We start from the raw sequence: 15,010 nt of genomic DNA, 5'->3' as shown, positions 1-15,010 counted from the left end.
TAATTTGGATTGCTAACAAGTGACAAGTACAACATTAGCAAGATAACCCTTGCAAGAGGTGTGAAGAAGCTTGTGATTGGTTCAAACCAGACTTAGAAGCTTAGGCAAATTAATTTAGTTTAAGTCAACCATAGAAGCTCATGATAGTGATAAAAGTACAAGCACAAGACAACAATACAAATGGATATCTAGTTTGTTTGTTTCAAGTAGTATCTAGACTCAAGTATTTCATCAAGAATTCATAAGTGATGTCTAGATCAACTCACAAGTGATATCATATGAGTGGTACTCATAAAGATAACAAAGGTTCAAGAAATGGTTTTAATTGATAAATCCAACAAGTGGTTCCATACTAGAAGATTCTTTCAAGTGGTATCACATCTACACATGGTATCAATCATGCAAGACGATTGTTCCACAAGTGATCCTCAACTCTAAGTGATCATCAAATGAAGAATGCATCCCTCACGTATAAGAGCTCAAGTGTATCAAATGGATGACCCATGCTATCATATAGGGAGAGGTGTCCCACAAATTTATATCAAGATCAAAGATCCTATGTGTGGTATCTCAAGAAGCCCTACACAAGATACAAGTTACAAGTGATATCTACAAGTGGTGTCATTCCAACAATCAAGTGATGTCCATAAAAAATGCAAGATTCAAGCCTCAACCATCTACCCCAAATTCATACATTTGCATCAATGAAAAGCACACATTTTATGGAAATTGATGATAAAGGGAGAGAGATTGTACAAAGATATGAGATCGAGACTGTACAATTAGAGATAAGATATGAAAGCTTTGGAAGAGATTGAGACAAAGAAGTAGAGGTTGGACATAGACATGGACAAAGAGGGAGCAACATTAAAGAAAAGAGATGGATCAAAATTCTTGGACAAGAGAAGCACACAAGTAGGGGGAGCAAGCTCATGAACTTTGATTGATTGCATTTGATATACGCATATTCATGTGCTTGCTTACATTGCATAAGTTGTTAAATTCAATATGCATGCTTGTGTGATGTATGCTAGTTGTAGAATTTGATTGATAAAATAAAAACTAGCATGCATAGGATGATAGCTAGACACTTGGTATGCTTTTCAAGTAATGCTAGTACCTTGCTTTTAATGTTGATCTTACGAGGTATCTAGTGCTTTGATTTCCAAGTGATATCTAGCTAACCATGGTGCTAAGGATGAACTTAAAGGTGCAACTTTGATTGGTATCATGCTTCAAAGGCTTACTCTATACACCTTAGCATCATTTGGTAGTAATTACTCTCTCATTATTCTAATCTATGCATATGTGCGAGCTTCAAACCAAACACTCTAGCACATATGTAGGGGGAGCTAATACTACTATTTTGGGTTTATGGTACTTGTCCAAAATCATTTATACATGGTAAAATTGCTTGGGCAAGCAACATGAATCCAAAAGAGCTTAATTTCCATATCTTTGTAGAGTTGTCATCAATTACCAAAAAGGGGGAGATTGAAAGATCCTTGTGTGGTTTTGGTAATTGAGTGACAACCCTAGGTGGACTAATTATGTTTATGTGAGATATATAGGTGATTAGTCCACAAGCACATATGTATGAGCAACATATGCCATGAAGGTTGAAATGGCTCAGAGATGTTGCAAAGCTCATACATGATGAAGGAGCTCATTGCACATGAGACATGACATTGAGTCATGTGATCAAGATGGAGAAGATCAAGACAAGACTTGGCTAGAAGGACCGATTGCAAGCGTGAAGGGCAAGTCGAAGGCTTTGGAGCGATGGATCACGTGGCGGTGAAGCTTGAGCAAGACTTGGCACCGATGGACGAAGGCAATGGTGAAAAGCAAGTGAAGTCAAGATCGATGAACCAATATGATCATGCGATGATATAAAGTGGATCATATCATTATTGATCGTGTTGGTGCATGTGTTGCATCGACATTGGAGAAGATGGAATGGAATGCGCAAGGCAAAGATATAACCTAGGACATTTCATTTCATCGGTCATAGGTATGTAGAGAAGTTTATGACCGAGTTTAGGATAGATGGCCATACTATTAAGAGGGACAAACTTGTTTGCATATCGGTCATCTAGTGCCACTCGAGTGATCTAACTTTGCATCGTCGCTAGGATCGAGTGGCGTGGCAGGTTGAGTGGCTAATCCTTTGGAAAATATTTGTGAAAAGCTAACACACATACACATGGTGGTGTATACTTGGTGGTGTTGGCACATTTTCAAAGGAGAAGAAGTTGGTGAAGAAAAGAAGTTAGTCGTGCTGGTCATAGAGTGACCGGACACGTTCGGTGTGGATACCGGACGTGTTTGGTATGTTATCTAGACTTTGGGTAGTATGATAGGAGTGACCGGACGCGTCCGATGTGGCTACCGGATGAGTCTGATATTTGGACCTGAGGTGAGCGACTAAGTGAAAGTGACTGAACTCTGGCTCAGAAGAGTGACCGGACACTGAGGAGTTACTGTTCAGCGTCCGGTCAAAGAGACATAGCCCAAGGTAGGATGGCAGACAGCCACTGGACACTATGACTGCATGCAAGGACAGAACGCATCTGGTCACCAACTCAGTAGTGTCGGGTTTCAGCGCTATAATTGATCGGACGCTGGGAGCGTCCGGTCCAGAGTGACCAAACTCATCCGGTCGGCCCTGGGAGCTTACTAGACTTGACCGGACGCTGCAGCTCAGTGTCCGATCATTTTCTAATAGCGCGTTCGATCGGACATGTCAGAGAGCCATTAGAGGCAATGGCTAGTTTGAATGGGACACATGGCGGGTCAGCTGCGGCCAAACGTAGGTCACCGGACGCGTCCGATCATCACTGGACGCGTTCGGTACAAACGACCTACGCGTCCGGTCGTCCCAAAATTTGCCCAGTGAAGGGGTAATGACTAGTTTAGCCCGTGGTGCTATAAAAAGAAGAGTGTCTTGGGCATGGCTGGTGCTAAGCACCTTAGGAGACTTTGTGTCCATGCTTGAAAATGTTTGGGAGCCCTCCATCTCACATATGCTTGATAGTGATCATTCGATTGTATGAGAGAGCAATTCTAGTGCGATTGCATCGTGAAATTGCATTAAGTGGCACTAGGTGGTCATGTTGCAAGATGGTGGTGCTTGTTACTCTTTGAGGTTGCCACCTCCTAGATGGCTTGGAACCACAAGAATCATCGAGCAGAGGTTGGTGATTGTCTCTGGCTCCGATCATGGTGATTGTGAGGGGTTCTTGACCTTTCCCCGGTGGAGAGCCAAAAGATACTCTAGTAAATCGCTCGTGGCTTGTGTGATCCTCATCTTGTTCTGGTTGTGTGGCACCCTATTGAGGGTTTAGCGAGTGATGCCAATCAGCTCGTGAATCTCCAATTGAGTGAATCGCCACAACGGGGACTAGCGTGTTGGCAAGCACGTGAACCTCGGGAGAAAATCACCGTGTCAAGATTGTTCCTTTCGTTGGTTTGCAATCCCCATACACAAACTTGTGGTTACTTTCATATACATTATGCTTGTGTAGTTGCTCTTGTAATTAGTTAGCTTGTGTAGCTGACTAGTTTCCTTCTTGCTTGTGTAGCATAGAAGTAGCTTCCTTGCATGGCTAATTTAGTTTGTGTAACCTTGTTAGTCACATTGCTTAGTTAGTGTAGCTAAGTATTTGTGCTCTCTAATTTAGCTTATGTAGCCTTGTTATTGAATATTACTAGTGAGCTTAGTTGGCTTTGTGCTTTTGCTTACTAGCATGTGTAGGAGCTCCCTCATTGCTTTTTTTGAGCCTAGCTCCCTCATTGCTTGAAATACTAGTGCCATAGGTTTGTGTGACATTGCTTCTAGAATTGGTTAGGTGAGCTCTAGCTAGCCCAGCACCTTAGTTGCTTAATTAAGATCTTTGCAAGGTGCTAGAGAACATAGATAGAGGGGTGTAGTCTTGGCTAGATTGATAAATTTAATTCCACATTTATTTCGGTTAGCCGACGCGATTAAGTTTTAGAAATGACTATTCACCCCCTCTCTAGTCGCCATCTTGACCCTACACTAGCCCGACACCTCTATTTCCTAATTTGCATCTTTATAAGGTGCTTATATACTTCAATAGAGGAGTGTAGTCTTAGCTAGACCGATTGTTTTAAATTCCACAAATTTTTGGTTAGCTGGCGCGATTAAATTTAGGAACGACTATTCACGCCCCCTCTAGTCTTCATCTCGACCTTACACGTGGTGAACTGACACACCTATCAGCATTCATATGAGGGTTAGGCAGAATAGCACCCGCACACCGGATGTTGTTCTTGATGTGAATCCTCAGGTATAGCCCATCATGGCCACGGGTTACATCGAGTCATGTCAGTCTCTTCCCTGGTGTCAGAGTTTTGACCCATGGCCATACGCTTAGACCTAGAGTGGTTGGCAATGGTATGGGTCCCCATCCAGCGAGATGGAGCCCACGGCCTTAGGGTCGGGCGAGATGGAGCACGAACCCACAGGGTTGGGTGAGACGGAGCACGTGGCCTTAGGGTTGGGCAAGACGAAGCTCTCACCCAAGGAGTCAGGTGAGACGGAGCATGAACCCTTAGTGCTAACCTAGTTCATCAAAGTGATTATGAGATAGGTAGCACTACTCCAAGTGATAAAGCAAATGAAGATCATGACATGATGATGATGATGATGGCATGGTGAAAGGTCCTAATGGCTAGAGGGGGGTGAATAGCGCGTGATCATGACAATTATGAGGCGAAGCAAGTGTTGCGCTAGCCTACTAAAAAGGCAAGCCACCTACCACAATTCTAGTTTATATAGTTTCTATCCACACAATAGCTATGACACTACACTAAGTTAGTATGCTCTCAAAAGCTAACTAAAGAGCCACACTAACCAAACTAATAAGCTCTCACAACTAGCTACACTAAAGAGCTTGACAACTAATTTGCGGTAATGTAAGAGAGTGATCAAGAAGGTTATACCGCCATGTCGAGGAAGGAGCCAATCAATCACAAGAATGAATAACAATGAAGATCAATCACCTTAGAATCAAATGATGAACACAATGATTTTTTACCGAGGTTCACTTGCTTGCTGGCAAGCTAGTCCTCGTTGTGACGATTCACTCACTTAGAGGTTCACGCGCTAATTGGCATCACACGCCAAACCCTCAATAGGGTGCCGCACAACCAACACAAGATGAGGATCACACAAGCCACGAGCAATCCACTAGAGTACCTTTTGGCTCTCCATCGGGGAAAGGTCAAGAACCCCTCATAATCACCATGATCGAAGCCAAAGATAATCACCAACCTCTACTCGATGATCCTCGCTGCTCTAAGCCATCTAGGTGGTGGCAACCACCAAGAGTAACAAGCAAATCCCACAGCGAAACACGAACACCAAGTGCCTCTAAATGCAAACACTCAAGCAATGCACTTGGATTCACTCCTAGTCTCACAGAGATGATGAATGTACGATGGAGATGAGTGGGAGGGCTTTGGCTAAGCTCACAAGGTTGCTATGTCAATGCAAATGGTCACTTATAGTGACCTTCGTCTTTTCTGTATAGGGCACCGGTGGCACCATCGGACTATCCGCACTCTACGGGCGAACACTCCACCTGTGAAGTTCCTTACCCTTGCTCAAATGTGCCAACCACCAAATGTATCACCATGTGCACATGTGTTAGCATATTTTTACAAACATTTTCAAGGGTGTTAGCACTCCACTAGATCCTAAATGCATAAGCAATGAGTTAGAGCATCTAGTGGCACTTTGATAACCGCATTTCGATACAAGTTTCACCCCTCTTAATAGTACAGCTATCAATCATAGATATGATCACACTCACTAAGTGTCTCGATCACCAAAACAAAATGCCTCCTACCATTTATACCTTTGCCTTGAGCCTTTTGTTTTTCTCTTTTTTCTTTTCAGGTCCAAGCACTTGATCATCACAATGGCATCACCATCATCATCTCATGATCTTCATTTGCTTCACCACTTCGAATGTGCTACCTATCTCATGGTCACTTAATAAACTAGGTTAGCACTTAGGGTTTCATTAATTCACCAAAACCAAACTAGAGCTTTCACATGGTGATGATCAAATGCTTGGACTTGGAAAAGAGGAAAGAAAAACAAAAAGCTCGAGGCAAAGGTGAAATTGATAGAATCTTTTCGGTTTAGTGATCGAGACACTTAGAGAGTGTGATCACATTTAGGATTGATAGTCATACTGTTAAGAGGGGTGAAACATATATCGGTTATCAAAGTACCACTAGATGCTCTAACTCATTGCATATGTATTTAGGATCTAGTGGAGTGCTAACACCCTTGAAAATATTTGTGAAAATATGGTCATACTCTTGGCCATTTGCATTGACATAGCAACCTTGTGAGCTTATTCAAAGCCCTCCCACTCATCTCCATCATTGATTCATCATCTTTGTGAGATTGGAAGTGAATCCAAGTGCATTGCTTGAGTATTTGCATCTAAAGGCACTTGGTGTTCATGTTTTGCTGTAGGATTCGCTTATTACTCTTGGTGGTTGCCACCACCTAGATGGCTTGGAGCAGCGAGGATCATTGAGTGAAGGTTGGTGATTGTCTTTAGCTCCGATCGTGGTGATTGTGAGGGGTTCTTGATCTTTCCCTGACAGAGAGCCAAAAAAGTACTCTAGTAAATTGCTTGTGGCTTGTGTGATCCTTATCTTGTGTTGGTTGTGCGGCACCCTATTGAGGGTTTGGCGTGTGATGCCAATTAGCGCATGAACCTCCAAGTGAGTGAATCACCACAACAAGGACTAGCTTGCCAGCAAGCAAGTGAACCTCGGTAAAAAATCATCGTGTCAACATTTGATTCTGATGTGATTGGTATTCACTCTTGTGATTGATTGATTCATTCCTCAACTCGACGTTATAACCATCTTGCTCTCTCTCTTTACATTACCGCAAACTAGTGGTCAAGCTCTTTAATGTAGCTAGTCATGAGAGCTTGTTAGTTTGGTTAATGTGGCTCTTTAGTTAGCCTTTGAGAGCATACTAACTTAGTGTAGTGACATAGCCATTGTGTGGATAAAGACTATATAAACTAGAATTATGGTAGGTGGCTTGCATTTTTAGTAGGCTAGCATAACACTCGCTTTGCCTCGTATTTGTCTAACCAGTTTGCTAAGTGTTGTTGTAGAAATTTTTTATAGGCTATTTACCTCCCCCCTCTAGCCATTAGGACCTTTCAAAGGGGTCGGGCGAGATAGAGCCCATGGCCTTGGGGCCGAGCGAGACGGAGCTCTCGCACGAGGGATCGAGCGAGACAGAGCACGGACCCAAGGGGTTGGGTGAGACGAAGCCCACGACCTTGGGGTTGGGTGAGACAGAACTCTCACCCTAGGGGTTGGGCTAGACAGAGCCCATGGCCTTGGGGGAGAGCCGCATGGCCTCAAGGTCAGGCGAGACGGAAACCACATCCTTAGGGTCAGATGAGACAGAGCCCGTATCCAAGGGGTTGGGCGAGATGGAGCATGAACCCAACGGGTTGGGCGAGATGGAGCATGAACCCAATGGGTCGGGCGAGACCTTTTAATATGTCTTGCTCCATCCAAGGAAGTTAGCGTGGGTGCTAACTTCCTTACTTTGGGTATCCCTAATATTAATACCCGATAGGCGGCGGTGATGGGAGCGACTTCGATGGCTGGGCTGCTTCAGCAGTCTCCCGCTCGGCCGACGAGCGTCGGTCGGAGAGGAGAAGGAGGCAGAGGTGGTGGTGCATGCAGCTAGGGCAGAGAAGGCATGGAGTGGCCTAGCTACGGTGCCATGGTGGCAGGAGGCGAGCGGTGCGGCGGCTTCAGCACTGGAGCGGCAGCGGCGCTGCTAGGAAGGCAGCGCAGGAGCGAGGAGATGGTGGTGGAGCAGGTTGTCGTGGTAGTGCTGTAGTGTCTAGGTGGGTGGAGGACAAGGAAGGGAGCGGCGGTGATGGGCGTAGCTCTGCTTGGCCAGCAATGGTGGTCATGGCTAGCGTGTTCGCGCTCTGGCATGGAGCGAGGAACAGAGTGAGCGGAGGCGAGGGCGAGCAAGTGAGGGAGAGGGGGAAGCTCAGGCGTCCACTTTGGAGGGTGCGGAGGCGCGGCAGGAAGGGAGGCACACGCGGCAGCGGTGCACAACAATGGTGGGGGCACGGCCGACGCATGGAGGATGTGTCGGCATTTCCTTGGACAGGTGGCGAGCGACGTCTGGGGCAAGGTGGGAGCTGATTTTGGGCATGCTACGGCCGATTTGGACCTTAGGCCCAAAAGCAAAGTTGAAGCCCACCTAATGATCTACAAACCTCATTAAGTATGCTGAAAGAGACCGTGACGCCTAAGAGGGGGGTGAATTAGGCAACTTAAAACTCTAACTCTAAACTATGGCCTCTTTTTCTACCCTTAGCAAAACCTATGCAAAAGATAAATTATCTAAATGTGCAACTACGGTTTTGCTAGTATGTTGCTATCTCTACCACAAAAGGAGTTACACAACATGGGTTCCAAACCTATCAACAAGCCTATCACTAAGCTAGGAAAGTAAAGCACACACCAAGATTGCAATGTAAATATGGAAGCTAAAGAGTAAGGTAGAGATATGCAAACTCCCGTCGATGACTCTAGTATTTTTACCGAGGTATCGAGAAGCGCGCAAGCTTCTCTCTAGTCCTCGTTGAAGACCCTTGCAAGGAATCCCTCGCAAGGGCCAAGCTTCGGGTCGGGTAACTCCGTAGATAGCCCTAGGCCTTCCCCATGCGCAAGTGGGTCTCCGATGTGCCTTTCGACAAGCCTCTCCTAGATCGCTCCCCGCTGTCTTCATTATCAAGCTTCAAGCCAAACCACCGCTGGCCTTATTCCCTCTGGTACACGATGGTGGCCACACCACAAATGTGGTTGGTGTGATCTCGCAAGATTATAAGCCCCTTCGATGTACAACAATGATGCGCGCAAGCACCGAGTGGTAAGAGGTATGCAAACCTCACTAAACACTAGGCCTAAACCTAGAGCAAGCGCATAAGCGGTGGTCAAATCAACCTAAGCACTTCGCAAAACACCTACGCTAATTACCTAATGAATCACTGAGCACTATACAAGTGGAGATCACTAAAATAGTGTATCAACACCCTTGATATGTTTCCTCAGCTCTCCACTTCTCAAATGGTCGGTTGGGGGGTCTATTTATAAGCCCCACTAAGAAAGTAGTCGTTGGGAGCGGAACTCAACTTTCTGCTACTGACCGAACGCTGCTGTCGTCCTGACCGGATGCGTCCAGTCATCCCGACCATTGAAGCTAGCGCGTTGATCAGACTCGGTGCTGAGTTCGGTCACTGTTGATTGGACGTGTCCGGTCGCACTGGCACCGCTCTAGAACCTCTCTGGACTCGATTAGACGTTGTAGTTTCTACGACCAGTCGATCACCCTCCAGCGTCCGATCAATGCTGAGCTATTGTCGCGATAGTGAATAGTGTCATCGTCACGTCTAGTCACTTGAATCCTCAGCGTCCGGTCGTTGCTCCTGATGCCTACCGTTGCCAAGCATCTTGATCGGACGCGTCCGGTCGCTATAAGGACTGCGTCCGGTCACCTCTGTGAAGCTCGTTTCTTCATGATCTTGCGTTTGGTTTGGTTCCTATCTTTGTGTTTGGACTTTGCTTGATATCTTGGGTCTTCTCTTGTGCTTCTAGGGTCTTACTTACGGTGTTGATCATGGGATCATCATGTCGCATTCGTCCGAGTCACGTCTTGCACCCTATTGAACTACAAAACAATTACTTGTAAATTCATTAATCCAATTTGGTTGTATTAGTCATCAAACACCAAAATTTAAAGTAAATGGGCCTAGGGTCTATTTTCCTTATAATCGCCTCCTTTTTGTGATTGATGACAACACAACCAAAATAAGCAAATAATAAAAAAATTTGAAATTTTAAAACTATTTTCTTGCTAGGATGCAATACAAATGGCAAGGTTATGTGATGCTAAAAGATACCACATGTAAACATCTTTAGAAACTTATCTTGCCCTTGCAAATATCCCCATGTGGCGTTATAGATTTAAGTCTCCCCTAACTCCATAATCCACTATCCTTCCTTTCTCGGACCATTACCATTTGTAAATTATTATGATCGGGCATGCTTTTGGTCCTATAAATTCTTCCTCTTTGGAATCAAACACAAAAAAGAAAGATGTTAGTAGCACAAGGGAGGGTCAAACTTTGTGATCTTTTGCATGTGGAGTGGAATAGGTCACAAAATTTGACTCTCACTGTCGACACGGAATTTCATCCCGTGCTGAGGACACAGGAGCAAGTCGGAAGGGTCCGCTCGGTGGAGCTGGAGATCTGCCTAGCTTCAACATGGGGGTGGTCGATCCTACATACTCTTCCCGAGATGTGACAGTCAATTTGACTCTATAATTGACAAGGAGAGAAAGTTTATCAGTAATTAAGGGCGGAACATGCCGATGTTGCCAGATAGTCCTGAATGTGCGGCTCTGAGAGCCGATATGAAAGGAGATCGACTAAATAGCTGATTCCAGCATATTCATAAGAATAAATCGGTTAAAGCTCATGGGGTTGTGTAAGAAGAATCGGTTATCATTCAGGATGAATATCATTCTTTAAACAAATATTGGTCAACGGCAATAAGATATTAACAATAATTAGTTCATGCTGAGCCAGTGACTGCAAGTAACCGAACCCCTTTTTATAAAAGAAACAGTTCATCATCATTCAACCATTTAATAGAGGTAAATCTAATGAACATATTAGATTTCATCTATCGCTATGACCAGTGGGGCATGAGGCAGAATCATGCAGGCCGTAGAAACAACAATAGACTCGACAACCCTAACTTATGACTAATATCAGTGGGCATGAGACAGAATCATGCAAACCATAATACAATAATAAGATTATGGGGCTAACAAATCTTTCAACCTATCGCTACTTTAATAATCTCGTGACGTGAACTGTTCATGAAAGCGCTCGATATAAGCTAAAACAGCCGATTCAGGTATAGCGCATAGTTAAGGTCATGTCCTCTTAGGAACAGATCTACCAAATAACGATCCCCACTCCACAGTGCTAACAGTGGGGTGTGAGGCAGAATCACACATGCCATGATAATCGACCATGGAACAGTTTTTGCTAGCTAATAGATCTACTCAAGATCAAACATGCCTTAACCGCACGCTATGCACGATCAAGATTGATGTAAAACAGCCGATAAAACATAGCTCATTGTTTAAAGTGTAGATTATATCAGTTTAGATTAACAAACGATAGGTTAAAAAAGATATAAGGCCAATCTAGATCAATCCCAATTAGACAAAGTGATATTGCTGTAATTAAATAAATAATGGAAGCAATAAGCAATATCGATAACTTAATGAATCTATCCAAAGGAACGCCACCCTTAAATAGAGTCGATAACTTGACCTTAATCTAGTTCGAGCAGTGAAGGTCAACCGGATCGATACAGCCGCACTTGAACTAGATAATAGTCGATAGCTAACTCATACCAAAGTCACAGTGGAGGTCGACCAGATCGATGCAGCCGTACGAATAGAGGTATAAGCCATGACGGTACTTACAGACAAGCAGTGGAGGTCGACCGGATCGATGCAGCCGTACTTGCTGAAGAACTCACCAAGATCTACTCTACTCCTACTCCTAAGGGGTGGCTGGAGCTAAAAAAAAGTAAATAACTGGTATTTAATTGATTGTGTGTCTTTTACAATAGCCGGAGTTTGATATTTATACCCGGGACCTACGCATGACTCCTATCTAAGCATGCCTCATCACAATATTTTGCCCTAAGAGAAAACATTCATAATTTAAGATAACTTAGACTCTAATCTTTCCCCTTTTGTAGAGTCCATCATGTCTCGTCCTGGCGCCGATCGTAGCCTTTGTCATTATCTGCCGACGCTGCCTGAAGAAAGCCGATTCCAGTGCTGCATTCGAATCAGCTGATTCCGATCTGCACGCAATTGACTCCTTGCTGACATGATCTTGGGAGCTTTCAAGTTCCTTGCGACTCTTCTTTCAAATTTTAGTGTAAACACTCATATTACATAGACTAAGCTCCCCCTAAATATATGCATATATATGATGGAGAATGTAGTTTATGCATAATTGGCAAATTAATGCTCACGGGAGTTTAATCTATATAATGCATTTAGAAAGCATATAAATACCAAAGTGAAATCAACATGATAATATCGATTTAGAAATACCACATGTGGAAACCAATTTGATTTATACCACTTGCAATAGGTGGTGGATATTTAGAGTATGATGTTTAACTATGGGGACTCCATTTTCCTTGCAATGAGACTACTATAGACATGATAAGCTTGAAAATATGTTAGTCTCAAAGCATCCAACTTATAGAGTAACATCCCCCTAAATTTGTGCACATAAGTATGGAATACTTGTAGGAGACATGCACATTGATTTTAGAATAAAAAATATCATTTGAAAGATAACATCACATGAATGTGAGAATCATTTTTGAAGGTGATATTCAGGAGAAATTATCTACAATTTGGACTTTGGCACATATTAGATGAATAATTGTAAAACAAGCTATGAGTCATGCTCCTAAACAATTTAAGCCATGTAGGCTTACTCTAAGGGTTAAGAATGAAACCGAGCAAGGCTACCATAAGATATACCTAGTGTATGCAAGACAAAATATTTAAGCATGCAAATGCAAATCTAGGCATGAAAAGGAACTAGATGCTAATTGAGATTATAAGAAATTAAATCTAGTTACCTAACATGGAAAGGGGAATTTGGGTCCATAGTATTCATTAACCCACTTGGCAATTACCTTGTCCATAATGATGCACCTCATGAAATACACCCATACTTTGCCAAGTCTCTAAATTCCCTGAAGTCTATCGGACTTGTCACTTCTATTTCGGGATCCAAACCTTCTTAGTGCTCTTCATGTTGGAAATGATCTCATTTGGCACCCAAACGCGTTTGGCCCTATTATTGGCTTGCTTATTCATCTTGATGGCCACCACCTTGTCATTTTTCTTCTTTAAGAGATAAGATGTGGAGGCCATTTTGTCCACCTTGTTGGTGTAGGTGTTGGAGAGCTTGCTTGTTTCCTTTTTGTTTTTCTCTTTCTTCTTAGCTCCTCCCCCATTCTTCACCTTGCACTCATAGAACTTGTGGCCTTCCTTGTGGCATACGTAGCAAACCACGGTTTGTCCTTCATCAAGCTTTTTCACTCCCTTGACGGTGTTATCTGGATGAAGTTGGTCTTGCTTCATTTTGCCTTTTCTTGAGTCAAGTCCTTGGTAAGGTGAGCCACTTCTTGCTTGAGTTGCTCATTCTTCATCGCAACCTCTTGTGTGCTTGTATCTACAACAACTTTTTCAACATAAACTTGGTTGCACAAGGGTGAGTCTAAATATAAATCATTGCAAGAAGTAGAAGCATCCTTTTTAGGCATGTCAAAGATAAAACTTTTCTTTTTAGGTGCCTTGGTGAGGATTGTACTGACGGCTTTGAGATTAACAACTTTATTAGTTAGTTCATCACAATGTTTGCACATGGTTTCCATTTTAGCAAGCAAACTTTTATAAGCATCTTGTGAGCTAGCTAACTTTTCTTTTAATTTTTCATTTTTCTTTACAAGTTGCTCGTCATTGATTATGGATGCATTTGTTGTTGCACTAGCCTCAAGTTGCTCAATTTTAGTATATAGTTCAATATTGAGATTAGTAAAAGTCTCATATTGTTCAAGCAAGGTAGCATAAGCTTGTTATGAGCTATCTAGTCTTTCTTGCAACATTTTTAACTTCTTTTGTTGACTAATGCAACTTTTATCATATTTAAGATTTTCTTGCACAAGTTGCTCAAAAGAATATAGCTCATCATCACTATCACTATTATTGTCACTATCACTAGGGATAGACTTTTTGTTACCTCATGCCATAAGGCACACTTGTGAAGTGCTTGATAATGAGTGCTTGTAGCCTTGCCTCTTGTGATGGTCTTCTTCTTCACTTAAAGAATCATCCCATGACCTTATTGATGTGAGGACTTTGTCCTTACACACCTTCTTCTTTGTCTTAGGTGTGGGCTTGTTTGGACAAACTTCCACAAAGTGCCCCAACTCGCCGCATTCATAGCATCCTTTTTTCTTTGCTCATTTCTTTGATTGGTGAAGATGAAATCTTGAATTTGGATGGGCACACCTTTGACATTAAGTTTTTGGATCATCTTCTCCACCTTGTTGATAAGCTTGATAGATTCTTCATCAAGGTCGGAGGTGGAGGAGAATGATTGATCATCATCACTTGATTCATCGTCGTCATCATCCTCATCTTTTTCTTCACCTTCACTTGAGGAGCTTGAGCTTGAGCTTGTCTCAACTTGCTTGCCCTTCATCTTTTTTTCTCACTACATGTGAGAGCTTTGCCTTTACTTGATGAAGAGGCTTCTTCTTGACCCATCTGGCGTGATATTTCAAATGCCACTATCTTGCCAATGACTATGGCCGAGGTCATGGTGCTCAAGTCCTCTATGTTGTGAAAGATGGTGATGATGCTTGTATATTTGTTTTGTGGTAGCACGGAGATGATCTTTCTCACGATGTCTGCATCATCTAGCTTTGTTAATCCTATTGAATGGACCTCATTGATAATTAGATTCAAACGAGAATATATATCACGAACAAGCTCATCATCATTCATTTTAAAGGAATCATAATTTTGTTTAGCTAGACAATGTTTTTGTTCACGTACATTAGTTGTGCCGTCATGTAGCTTTTGGAGTTTTAACCAAATTTTATGTGCCGTATTTAAAGTGAACACTTGGTTAAACACATCCATGCTAAAAGATTCAAACAAGTATTTTTTAGCTCTAGCATTGTAATGAATTTCTTTTTCTTCACTATTTGTGGGTTTATCGGGATTCTTAATGGGTTTCATCCCATCTCGAGTGACTCTCCAAACACCCAAATCTACCACCTCAAT

The sequence above is a fragment of the Miscanthus floridulus genome, chromosome 6, assembly GCF_019320115.1.
Source record: "Miscanthus floridulus cultivar M001 chromosome 6, ASM1932011v1, whole genome shotgun sequence".
Lineage (NCBI taxonomy): Eukaryota > Viridiplantae > Streptophyta > Magnoliopsida > Poales > Poaceae > Miscanthus > Miscanthus floridulus.
This window is presented reverse-complemented; position numbering follows the sequence as displayed.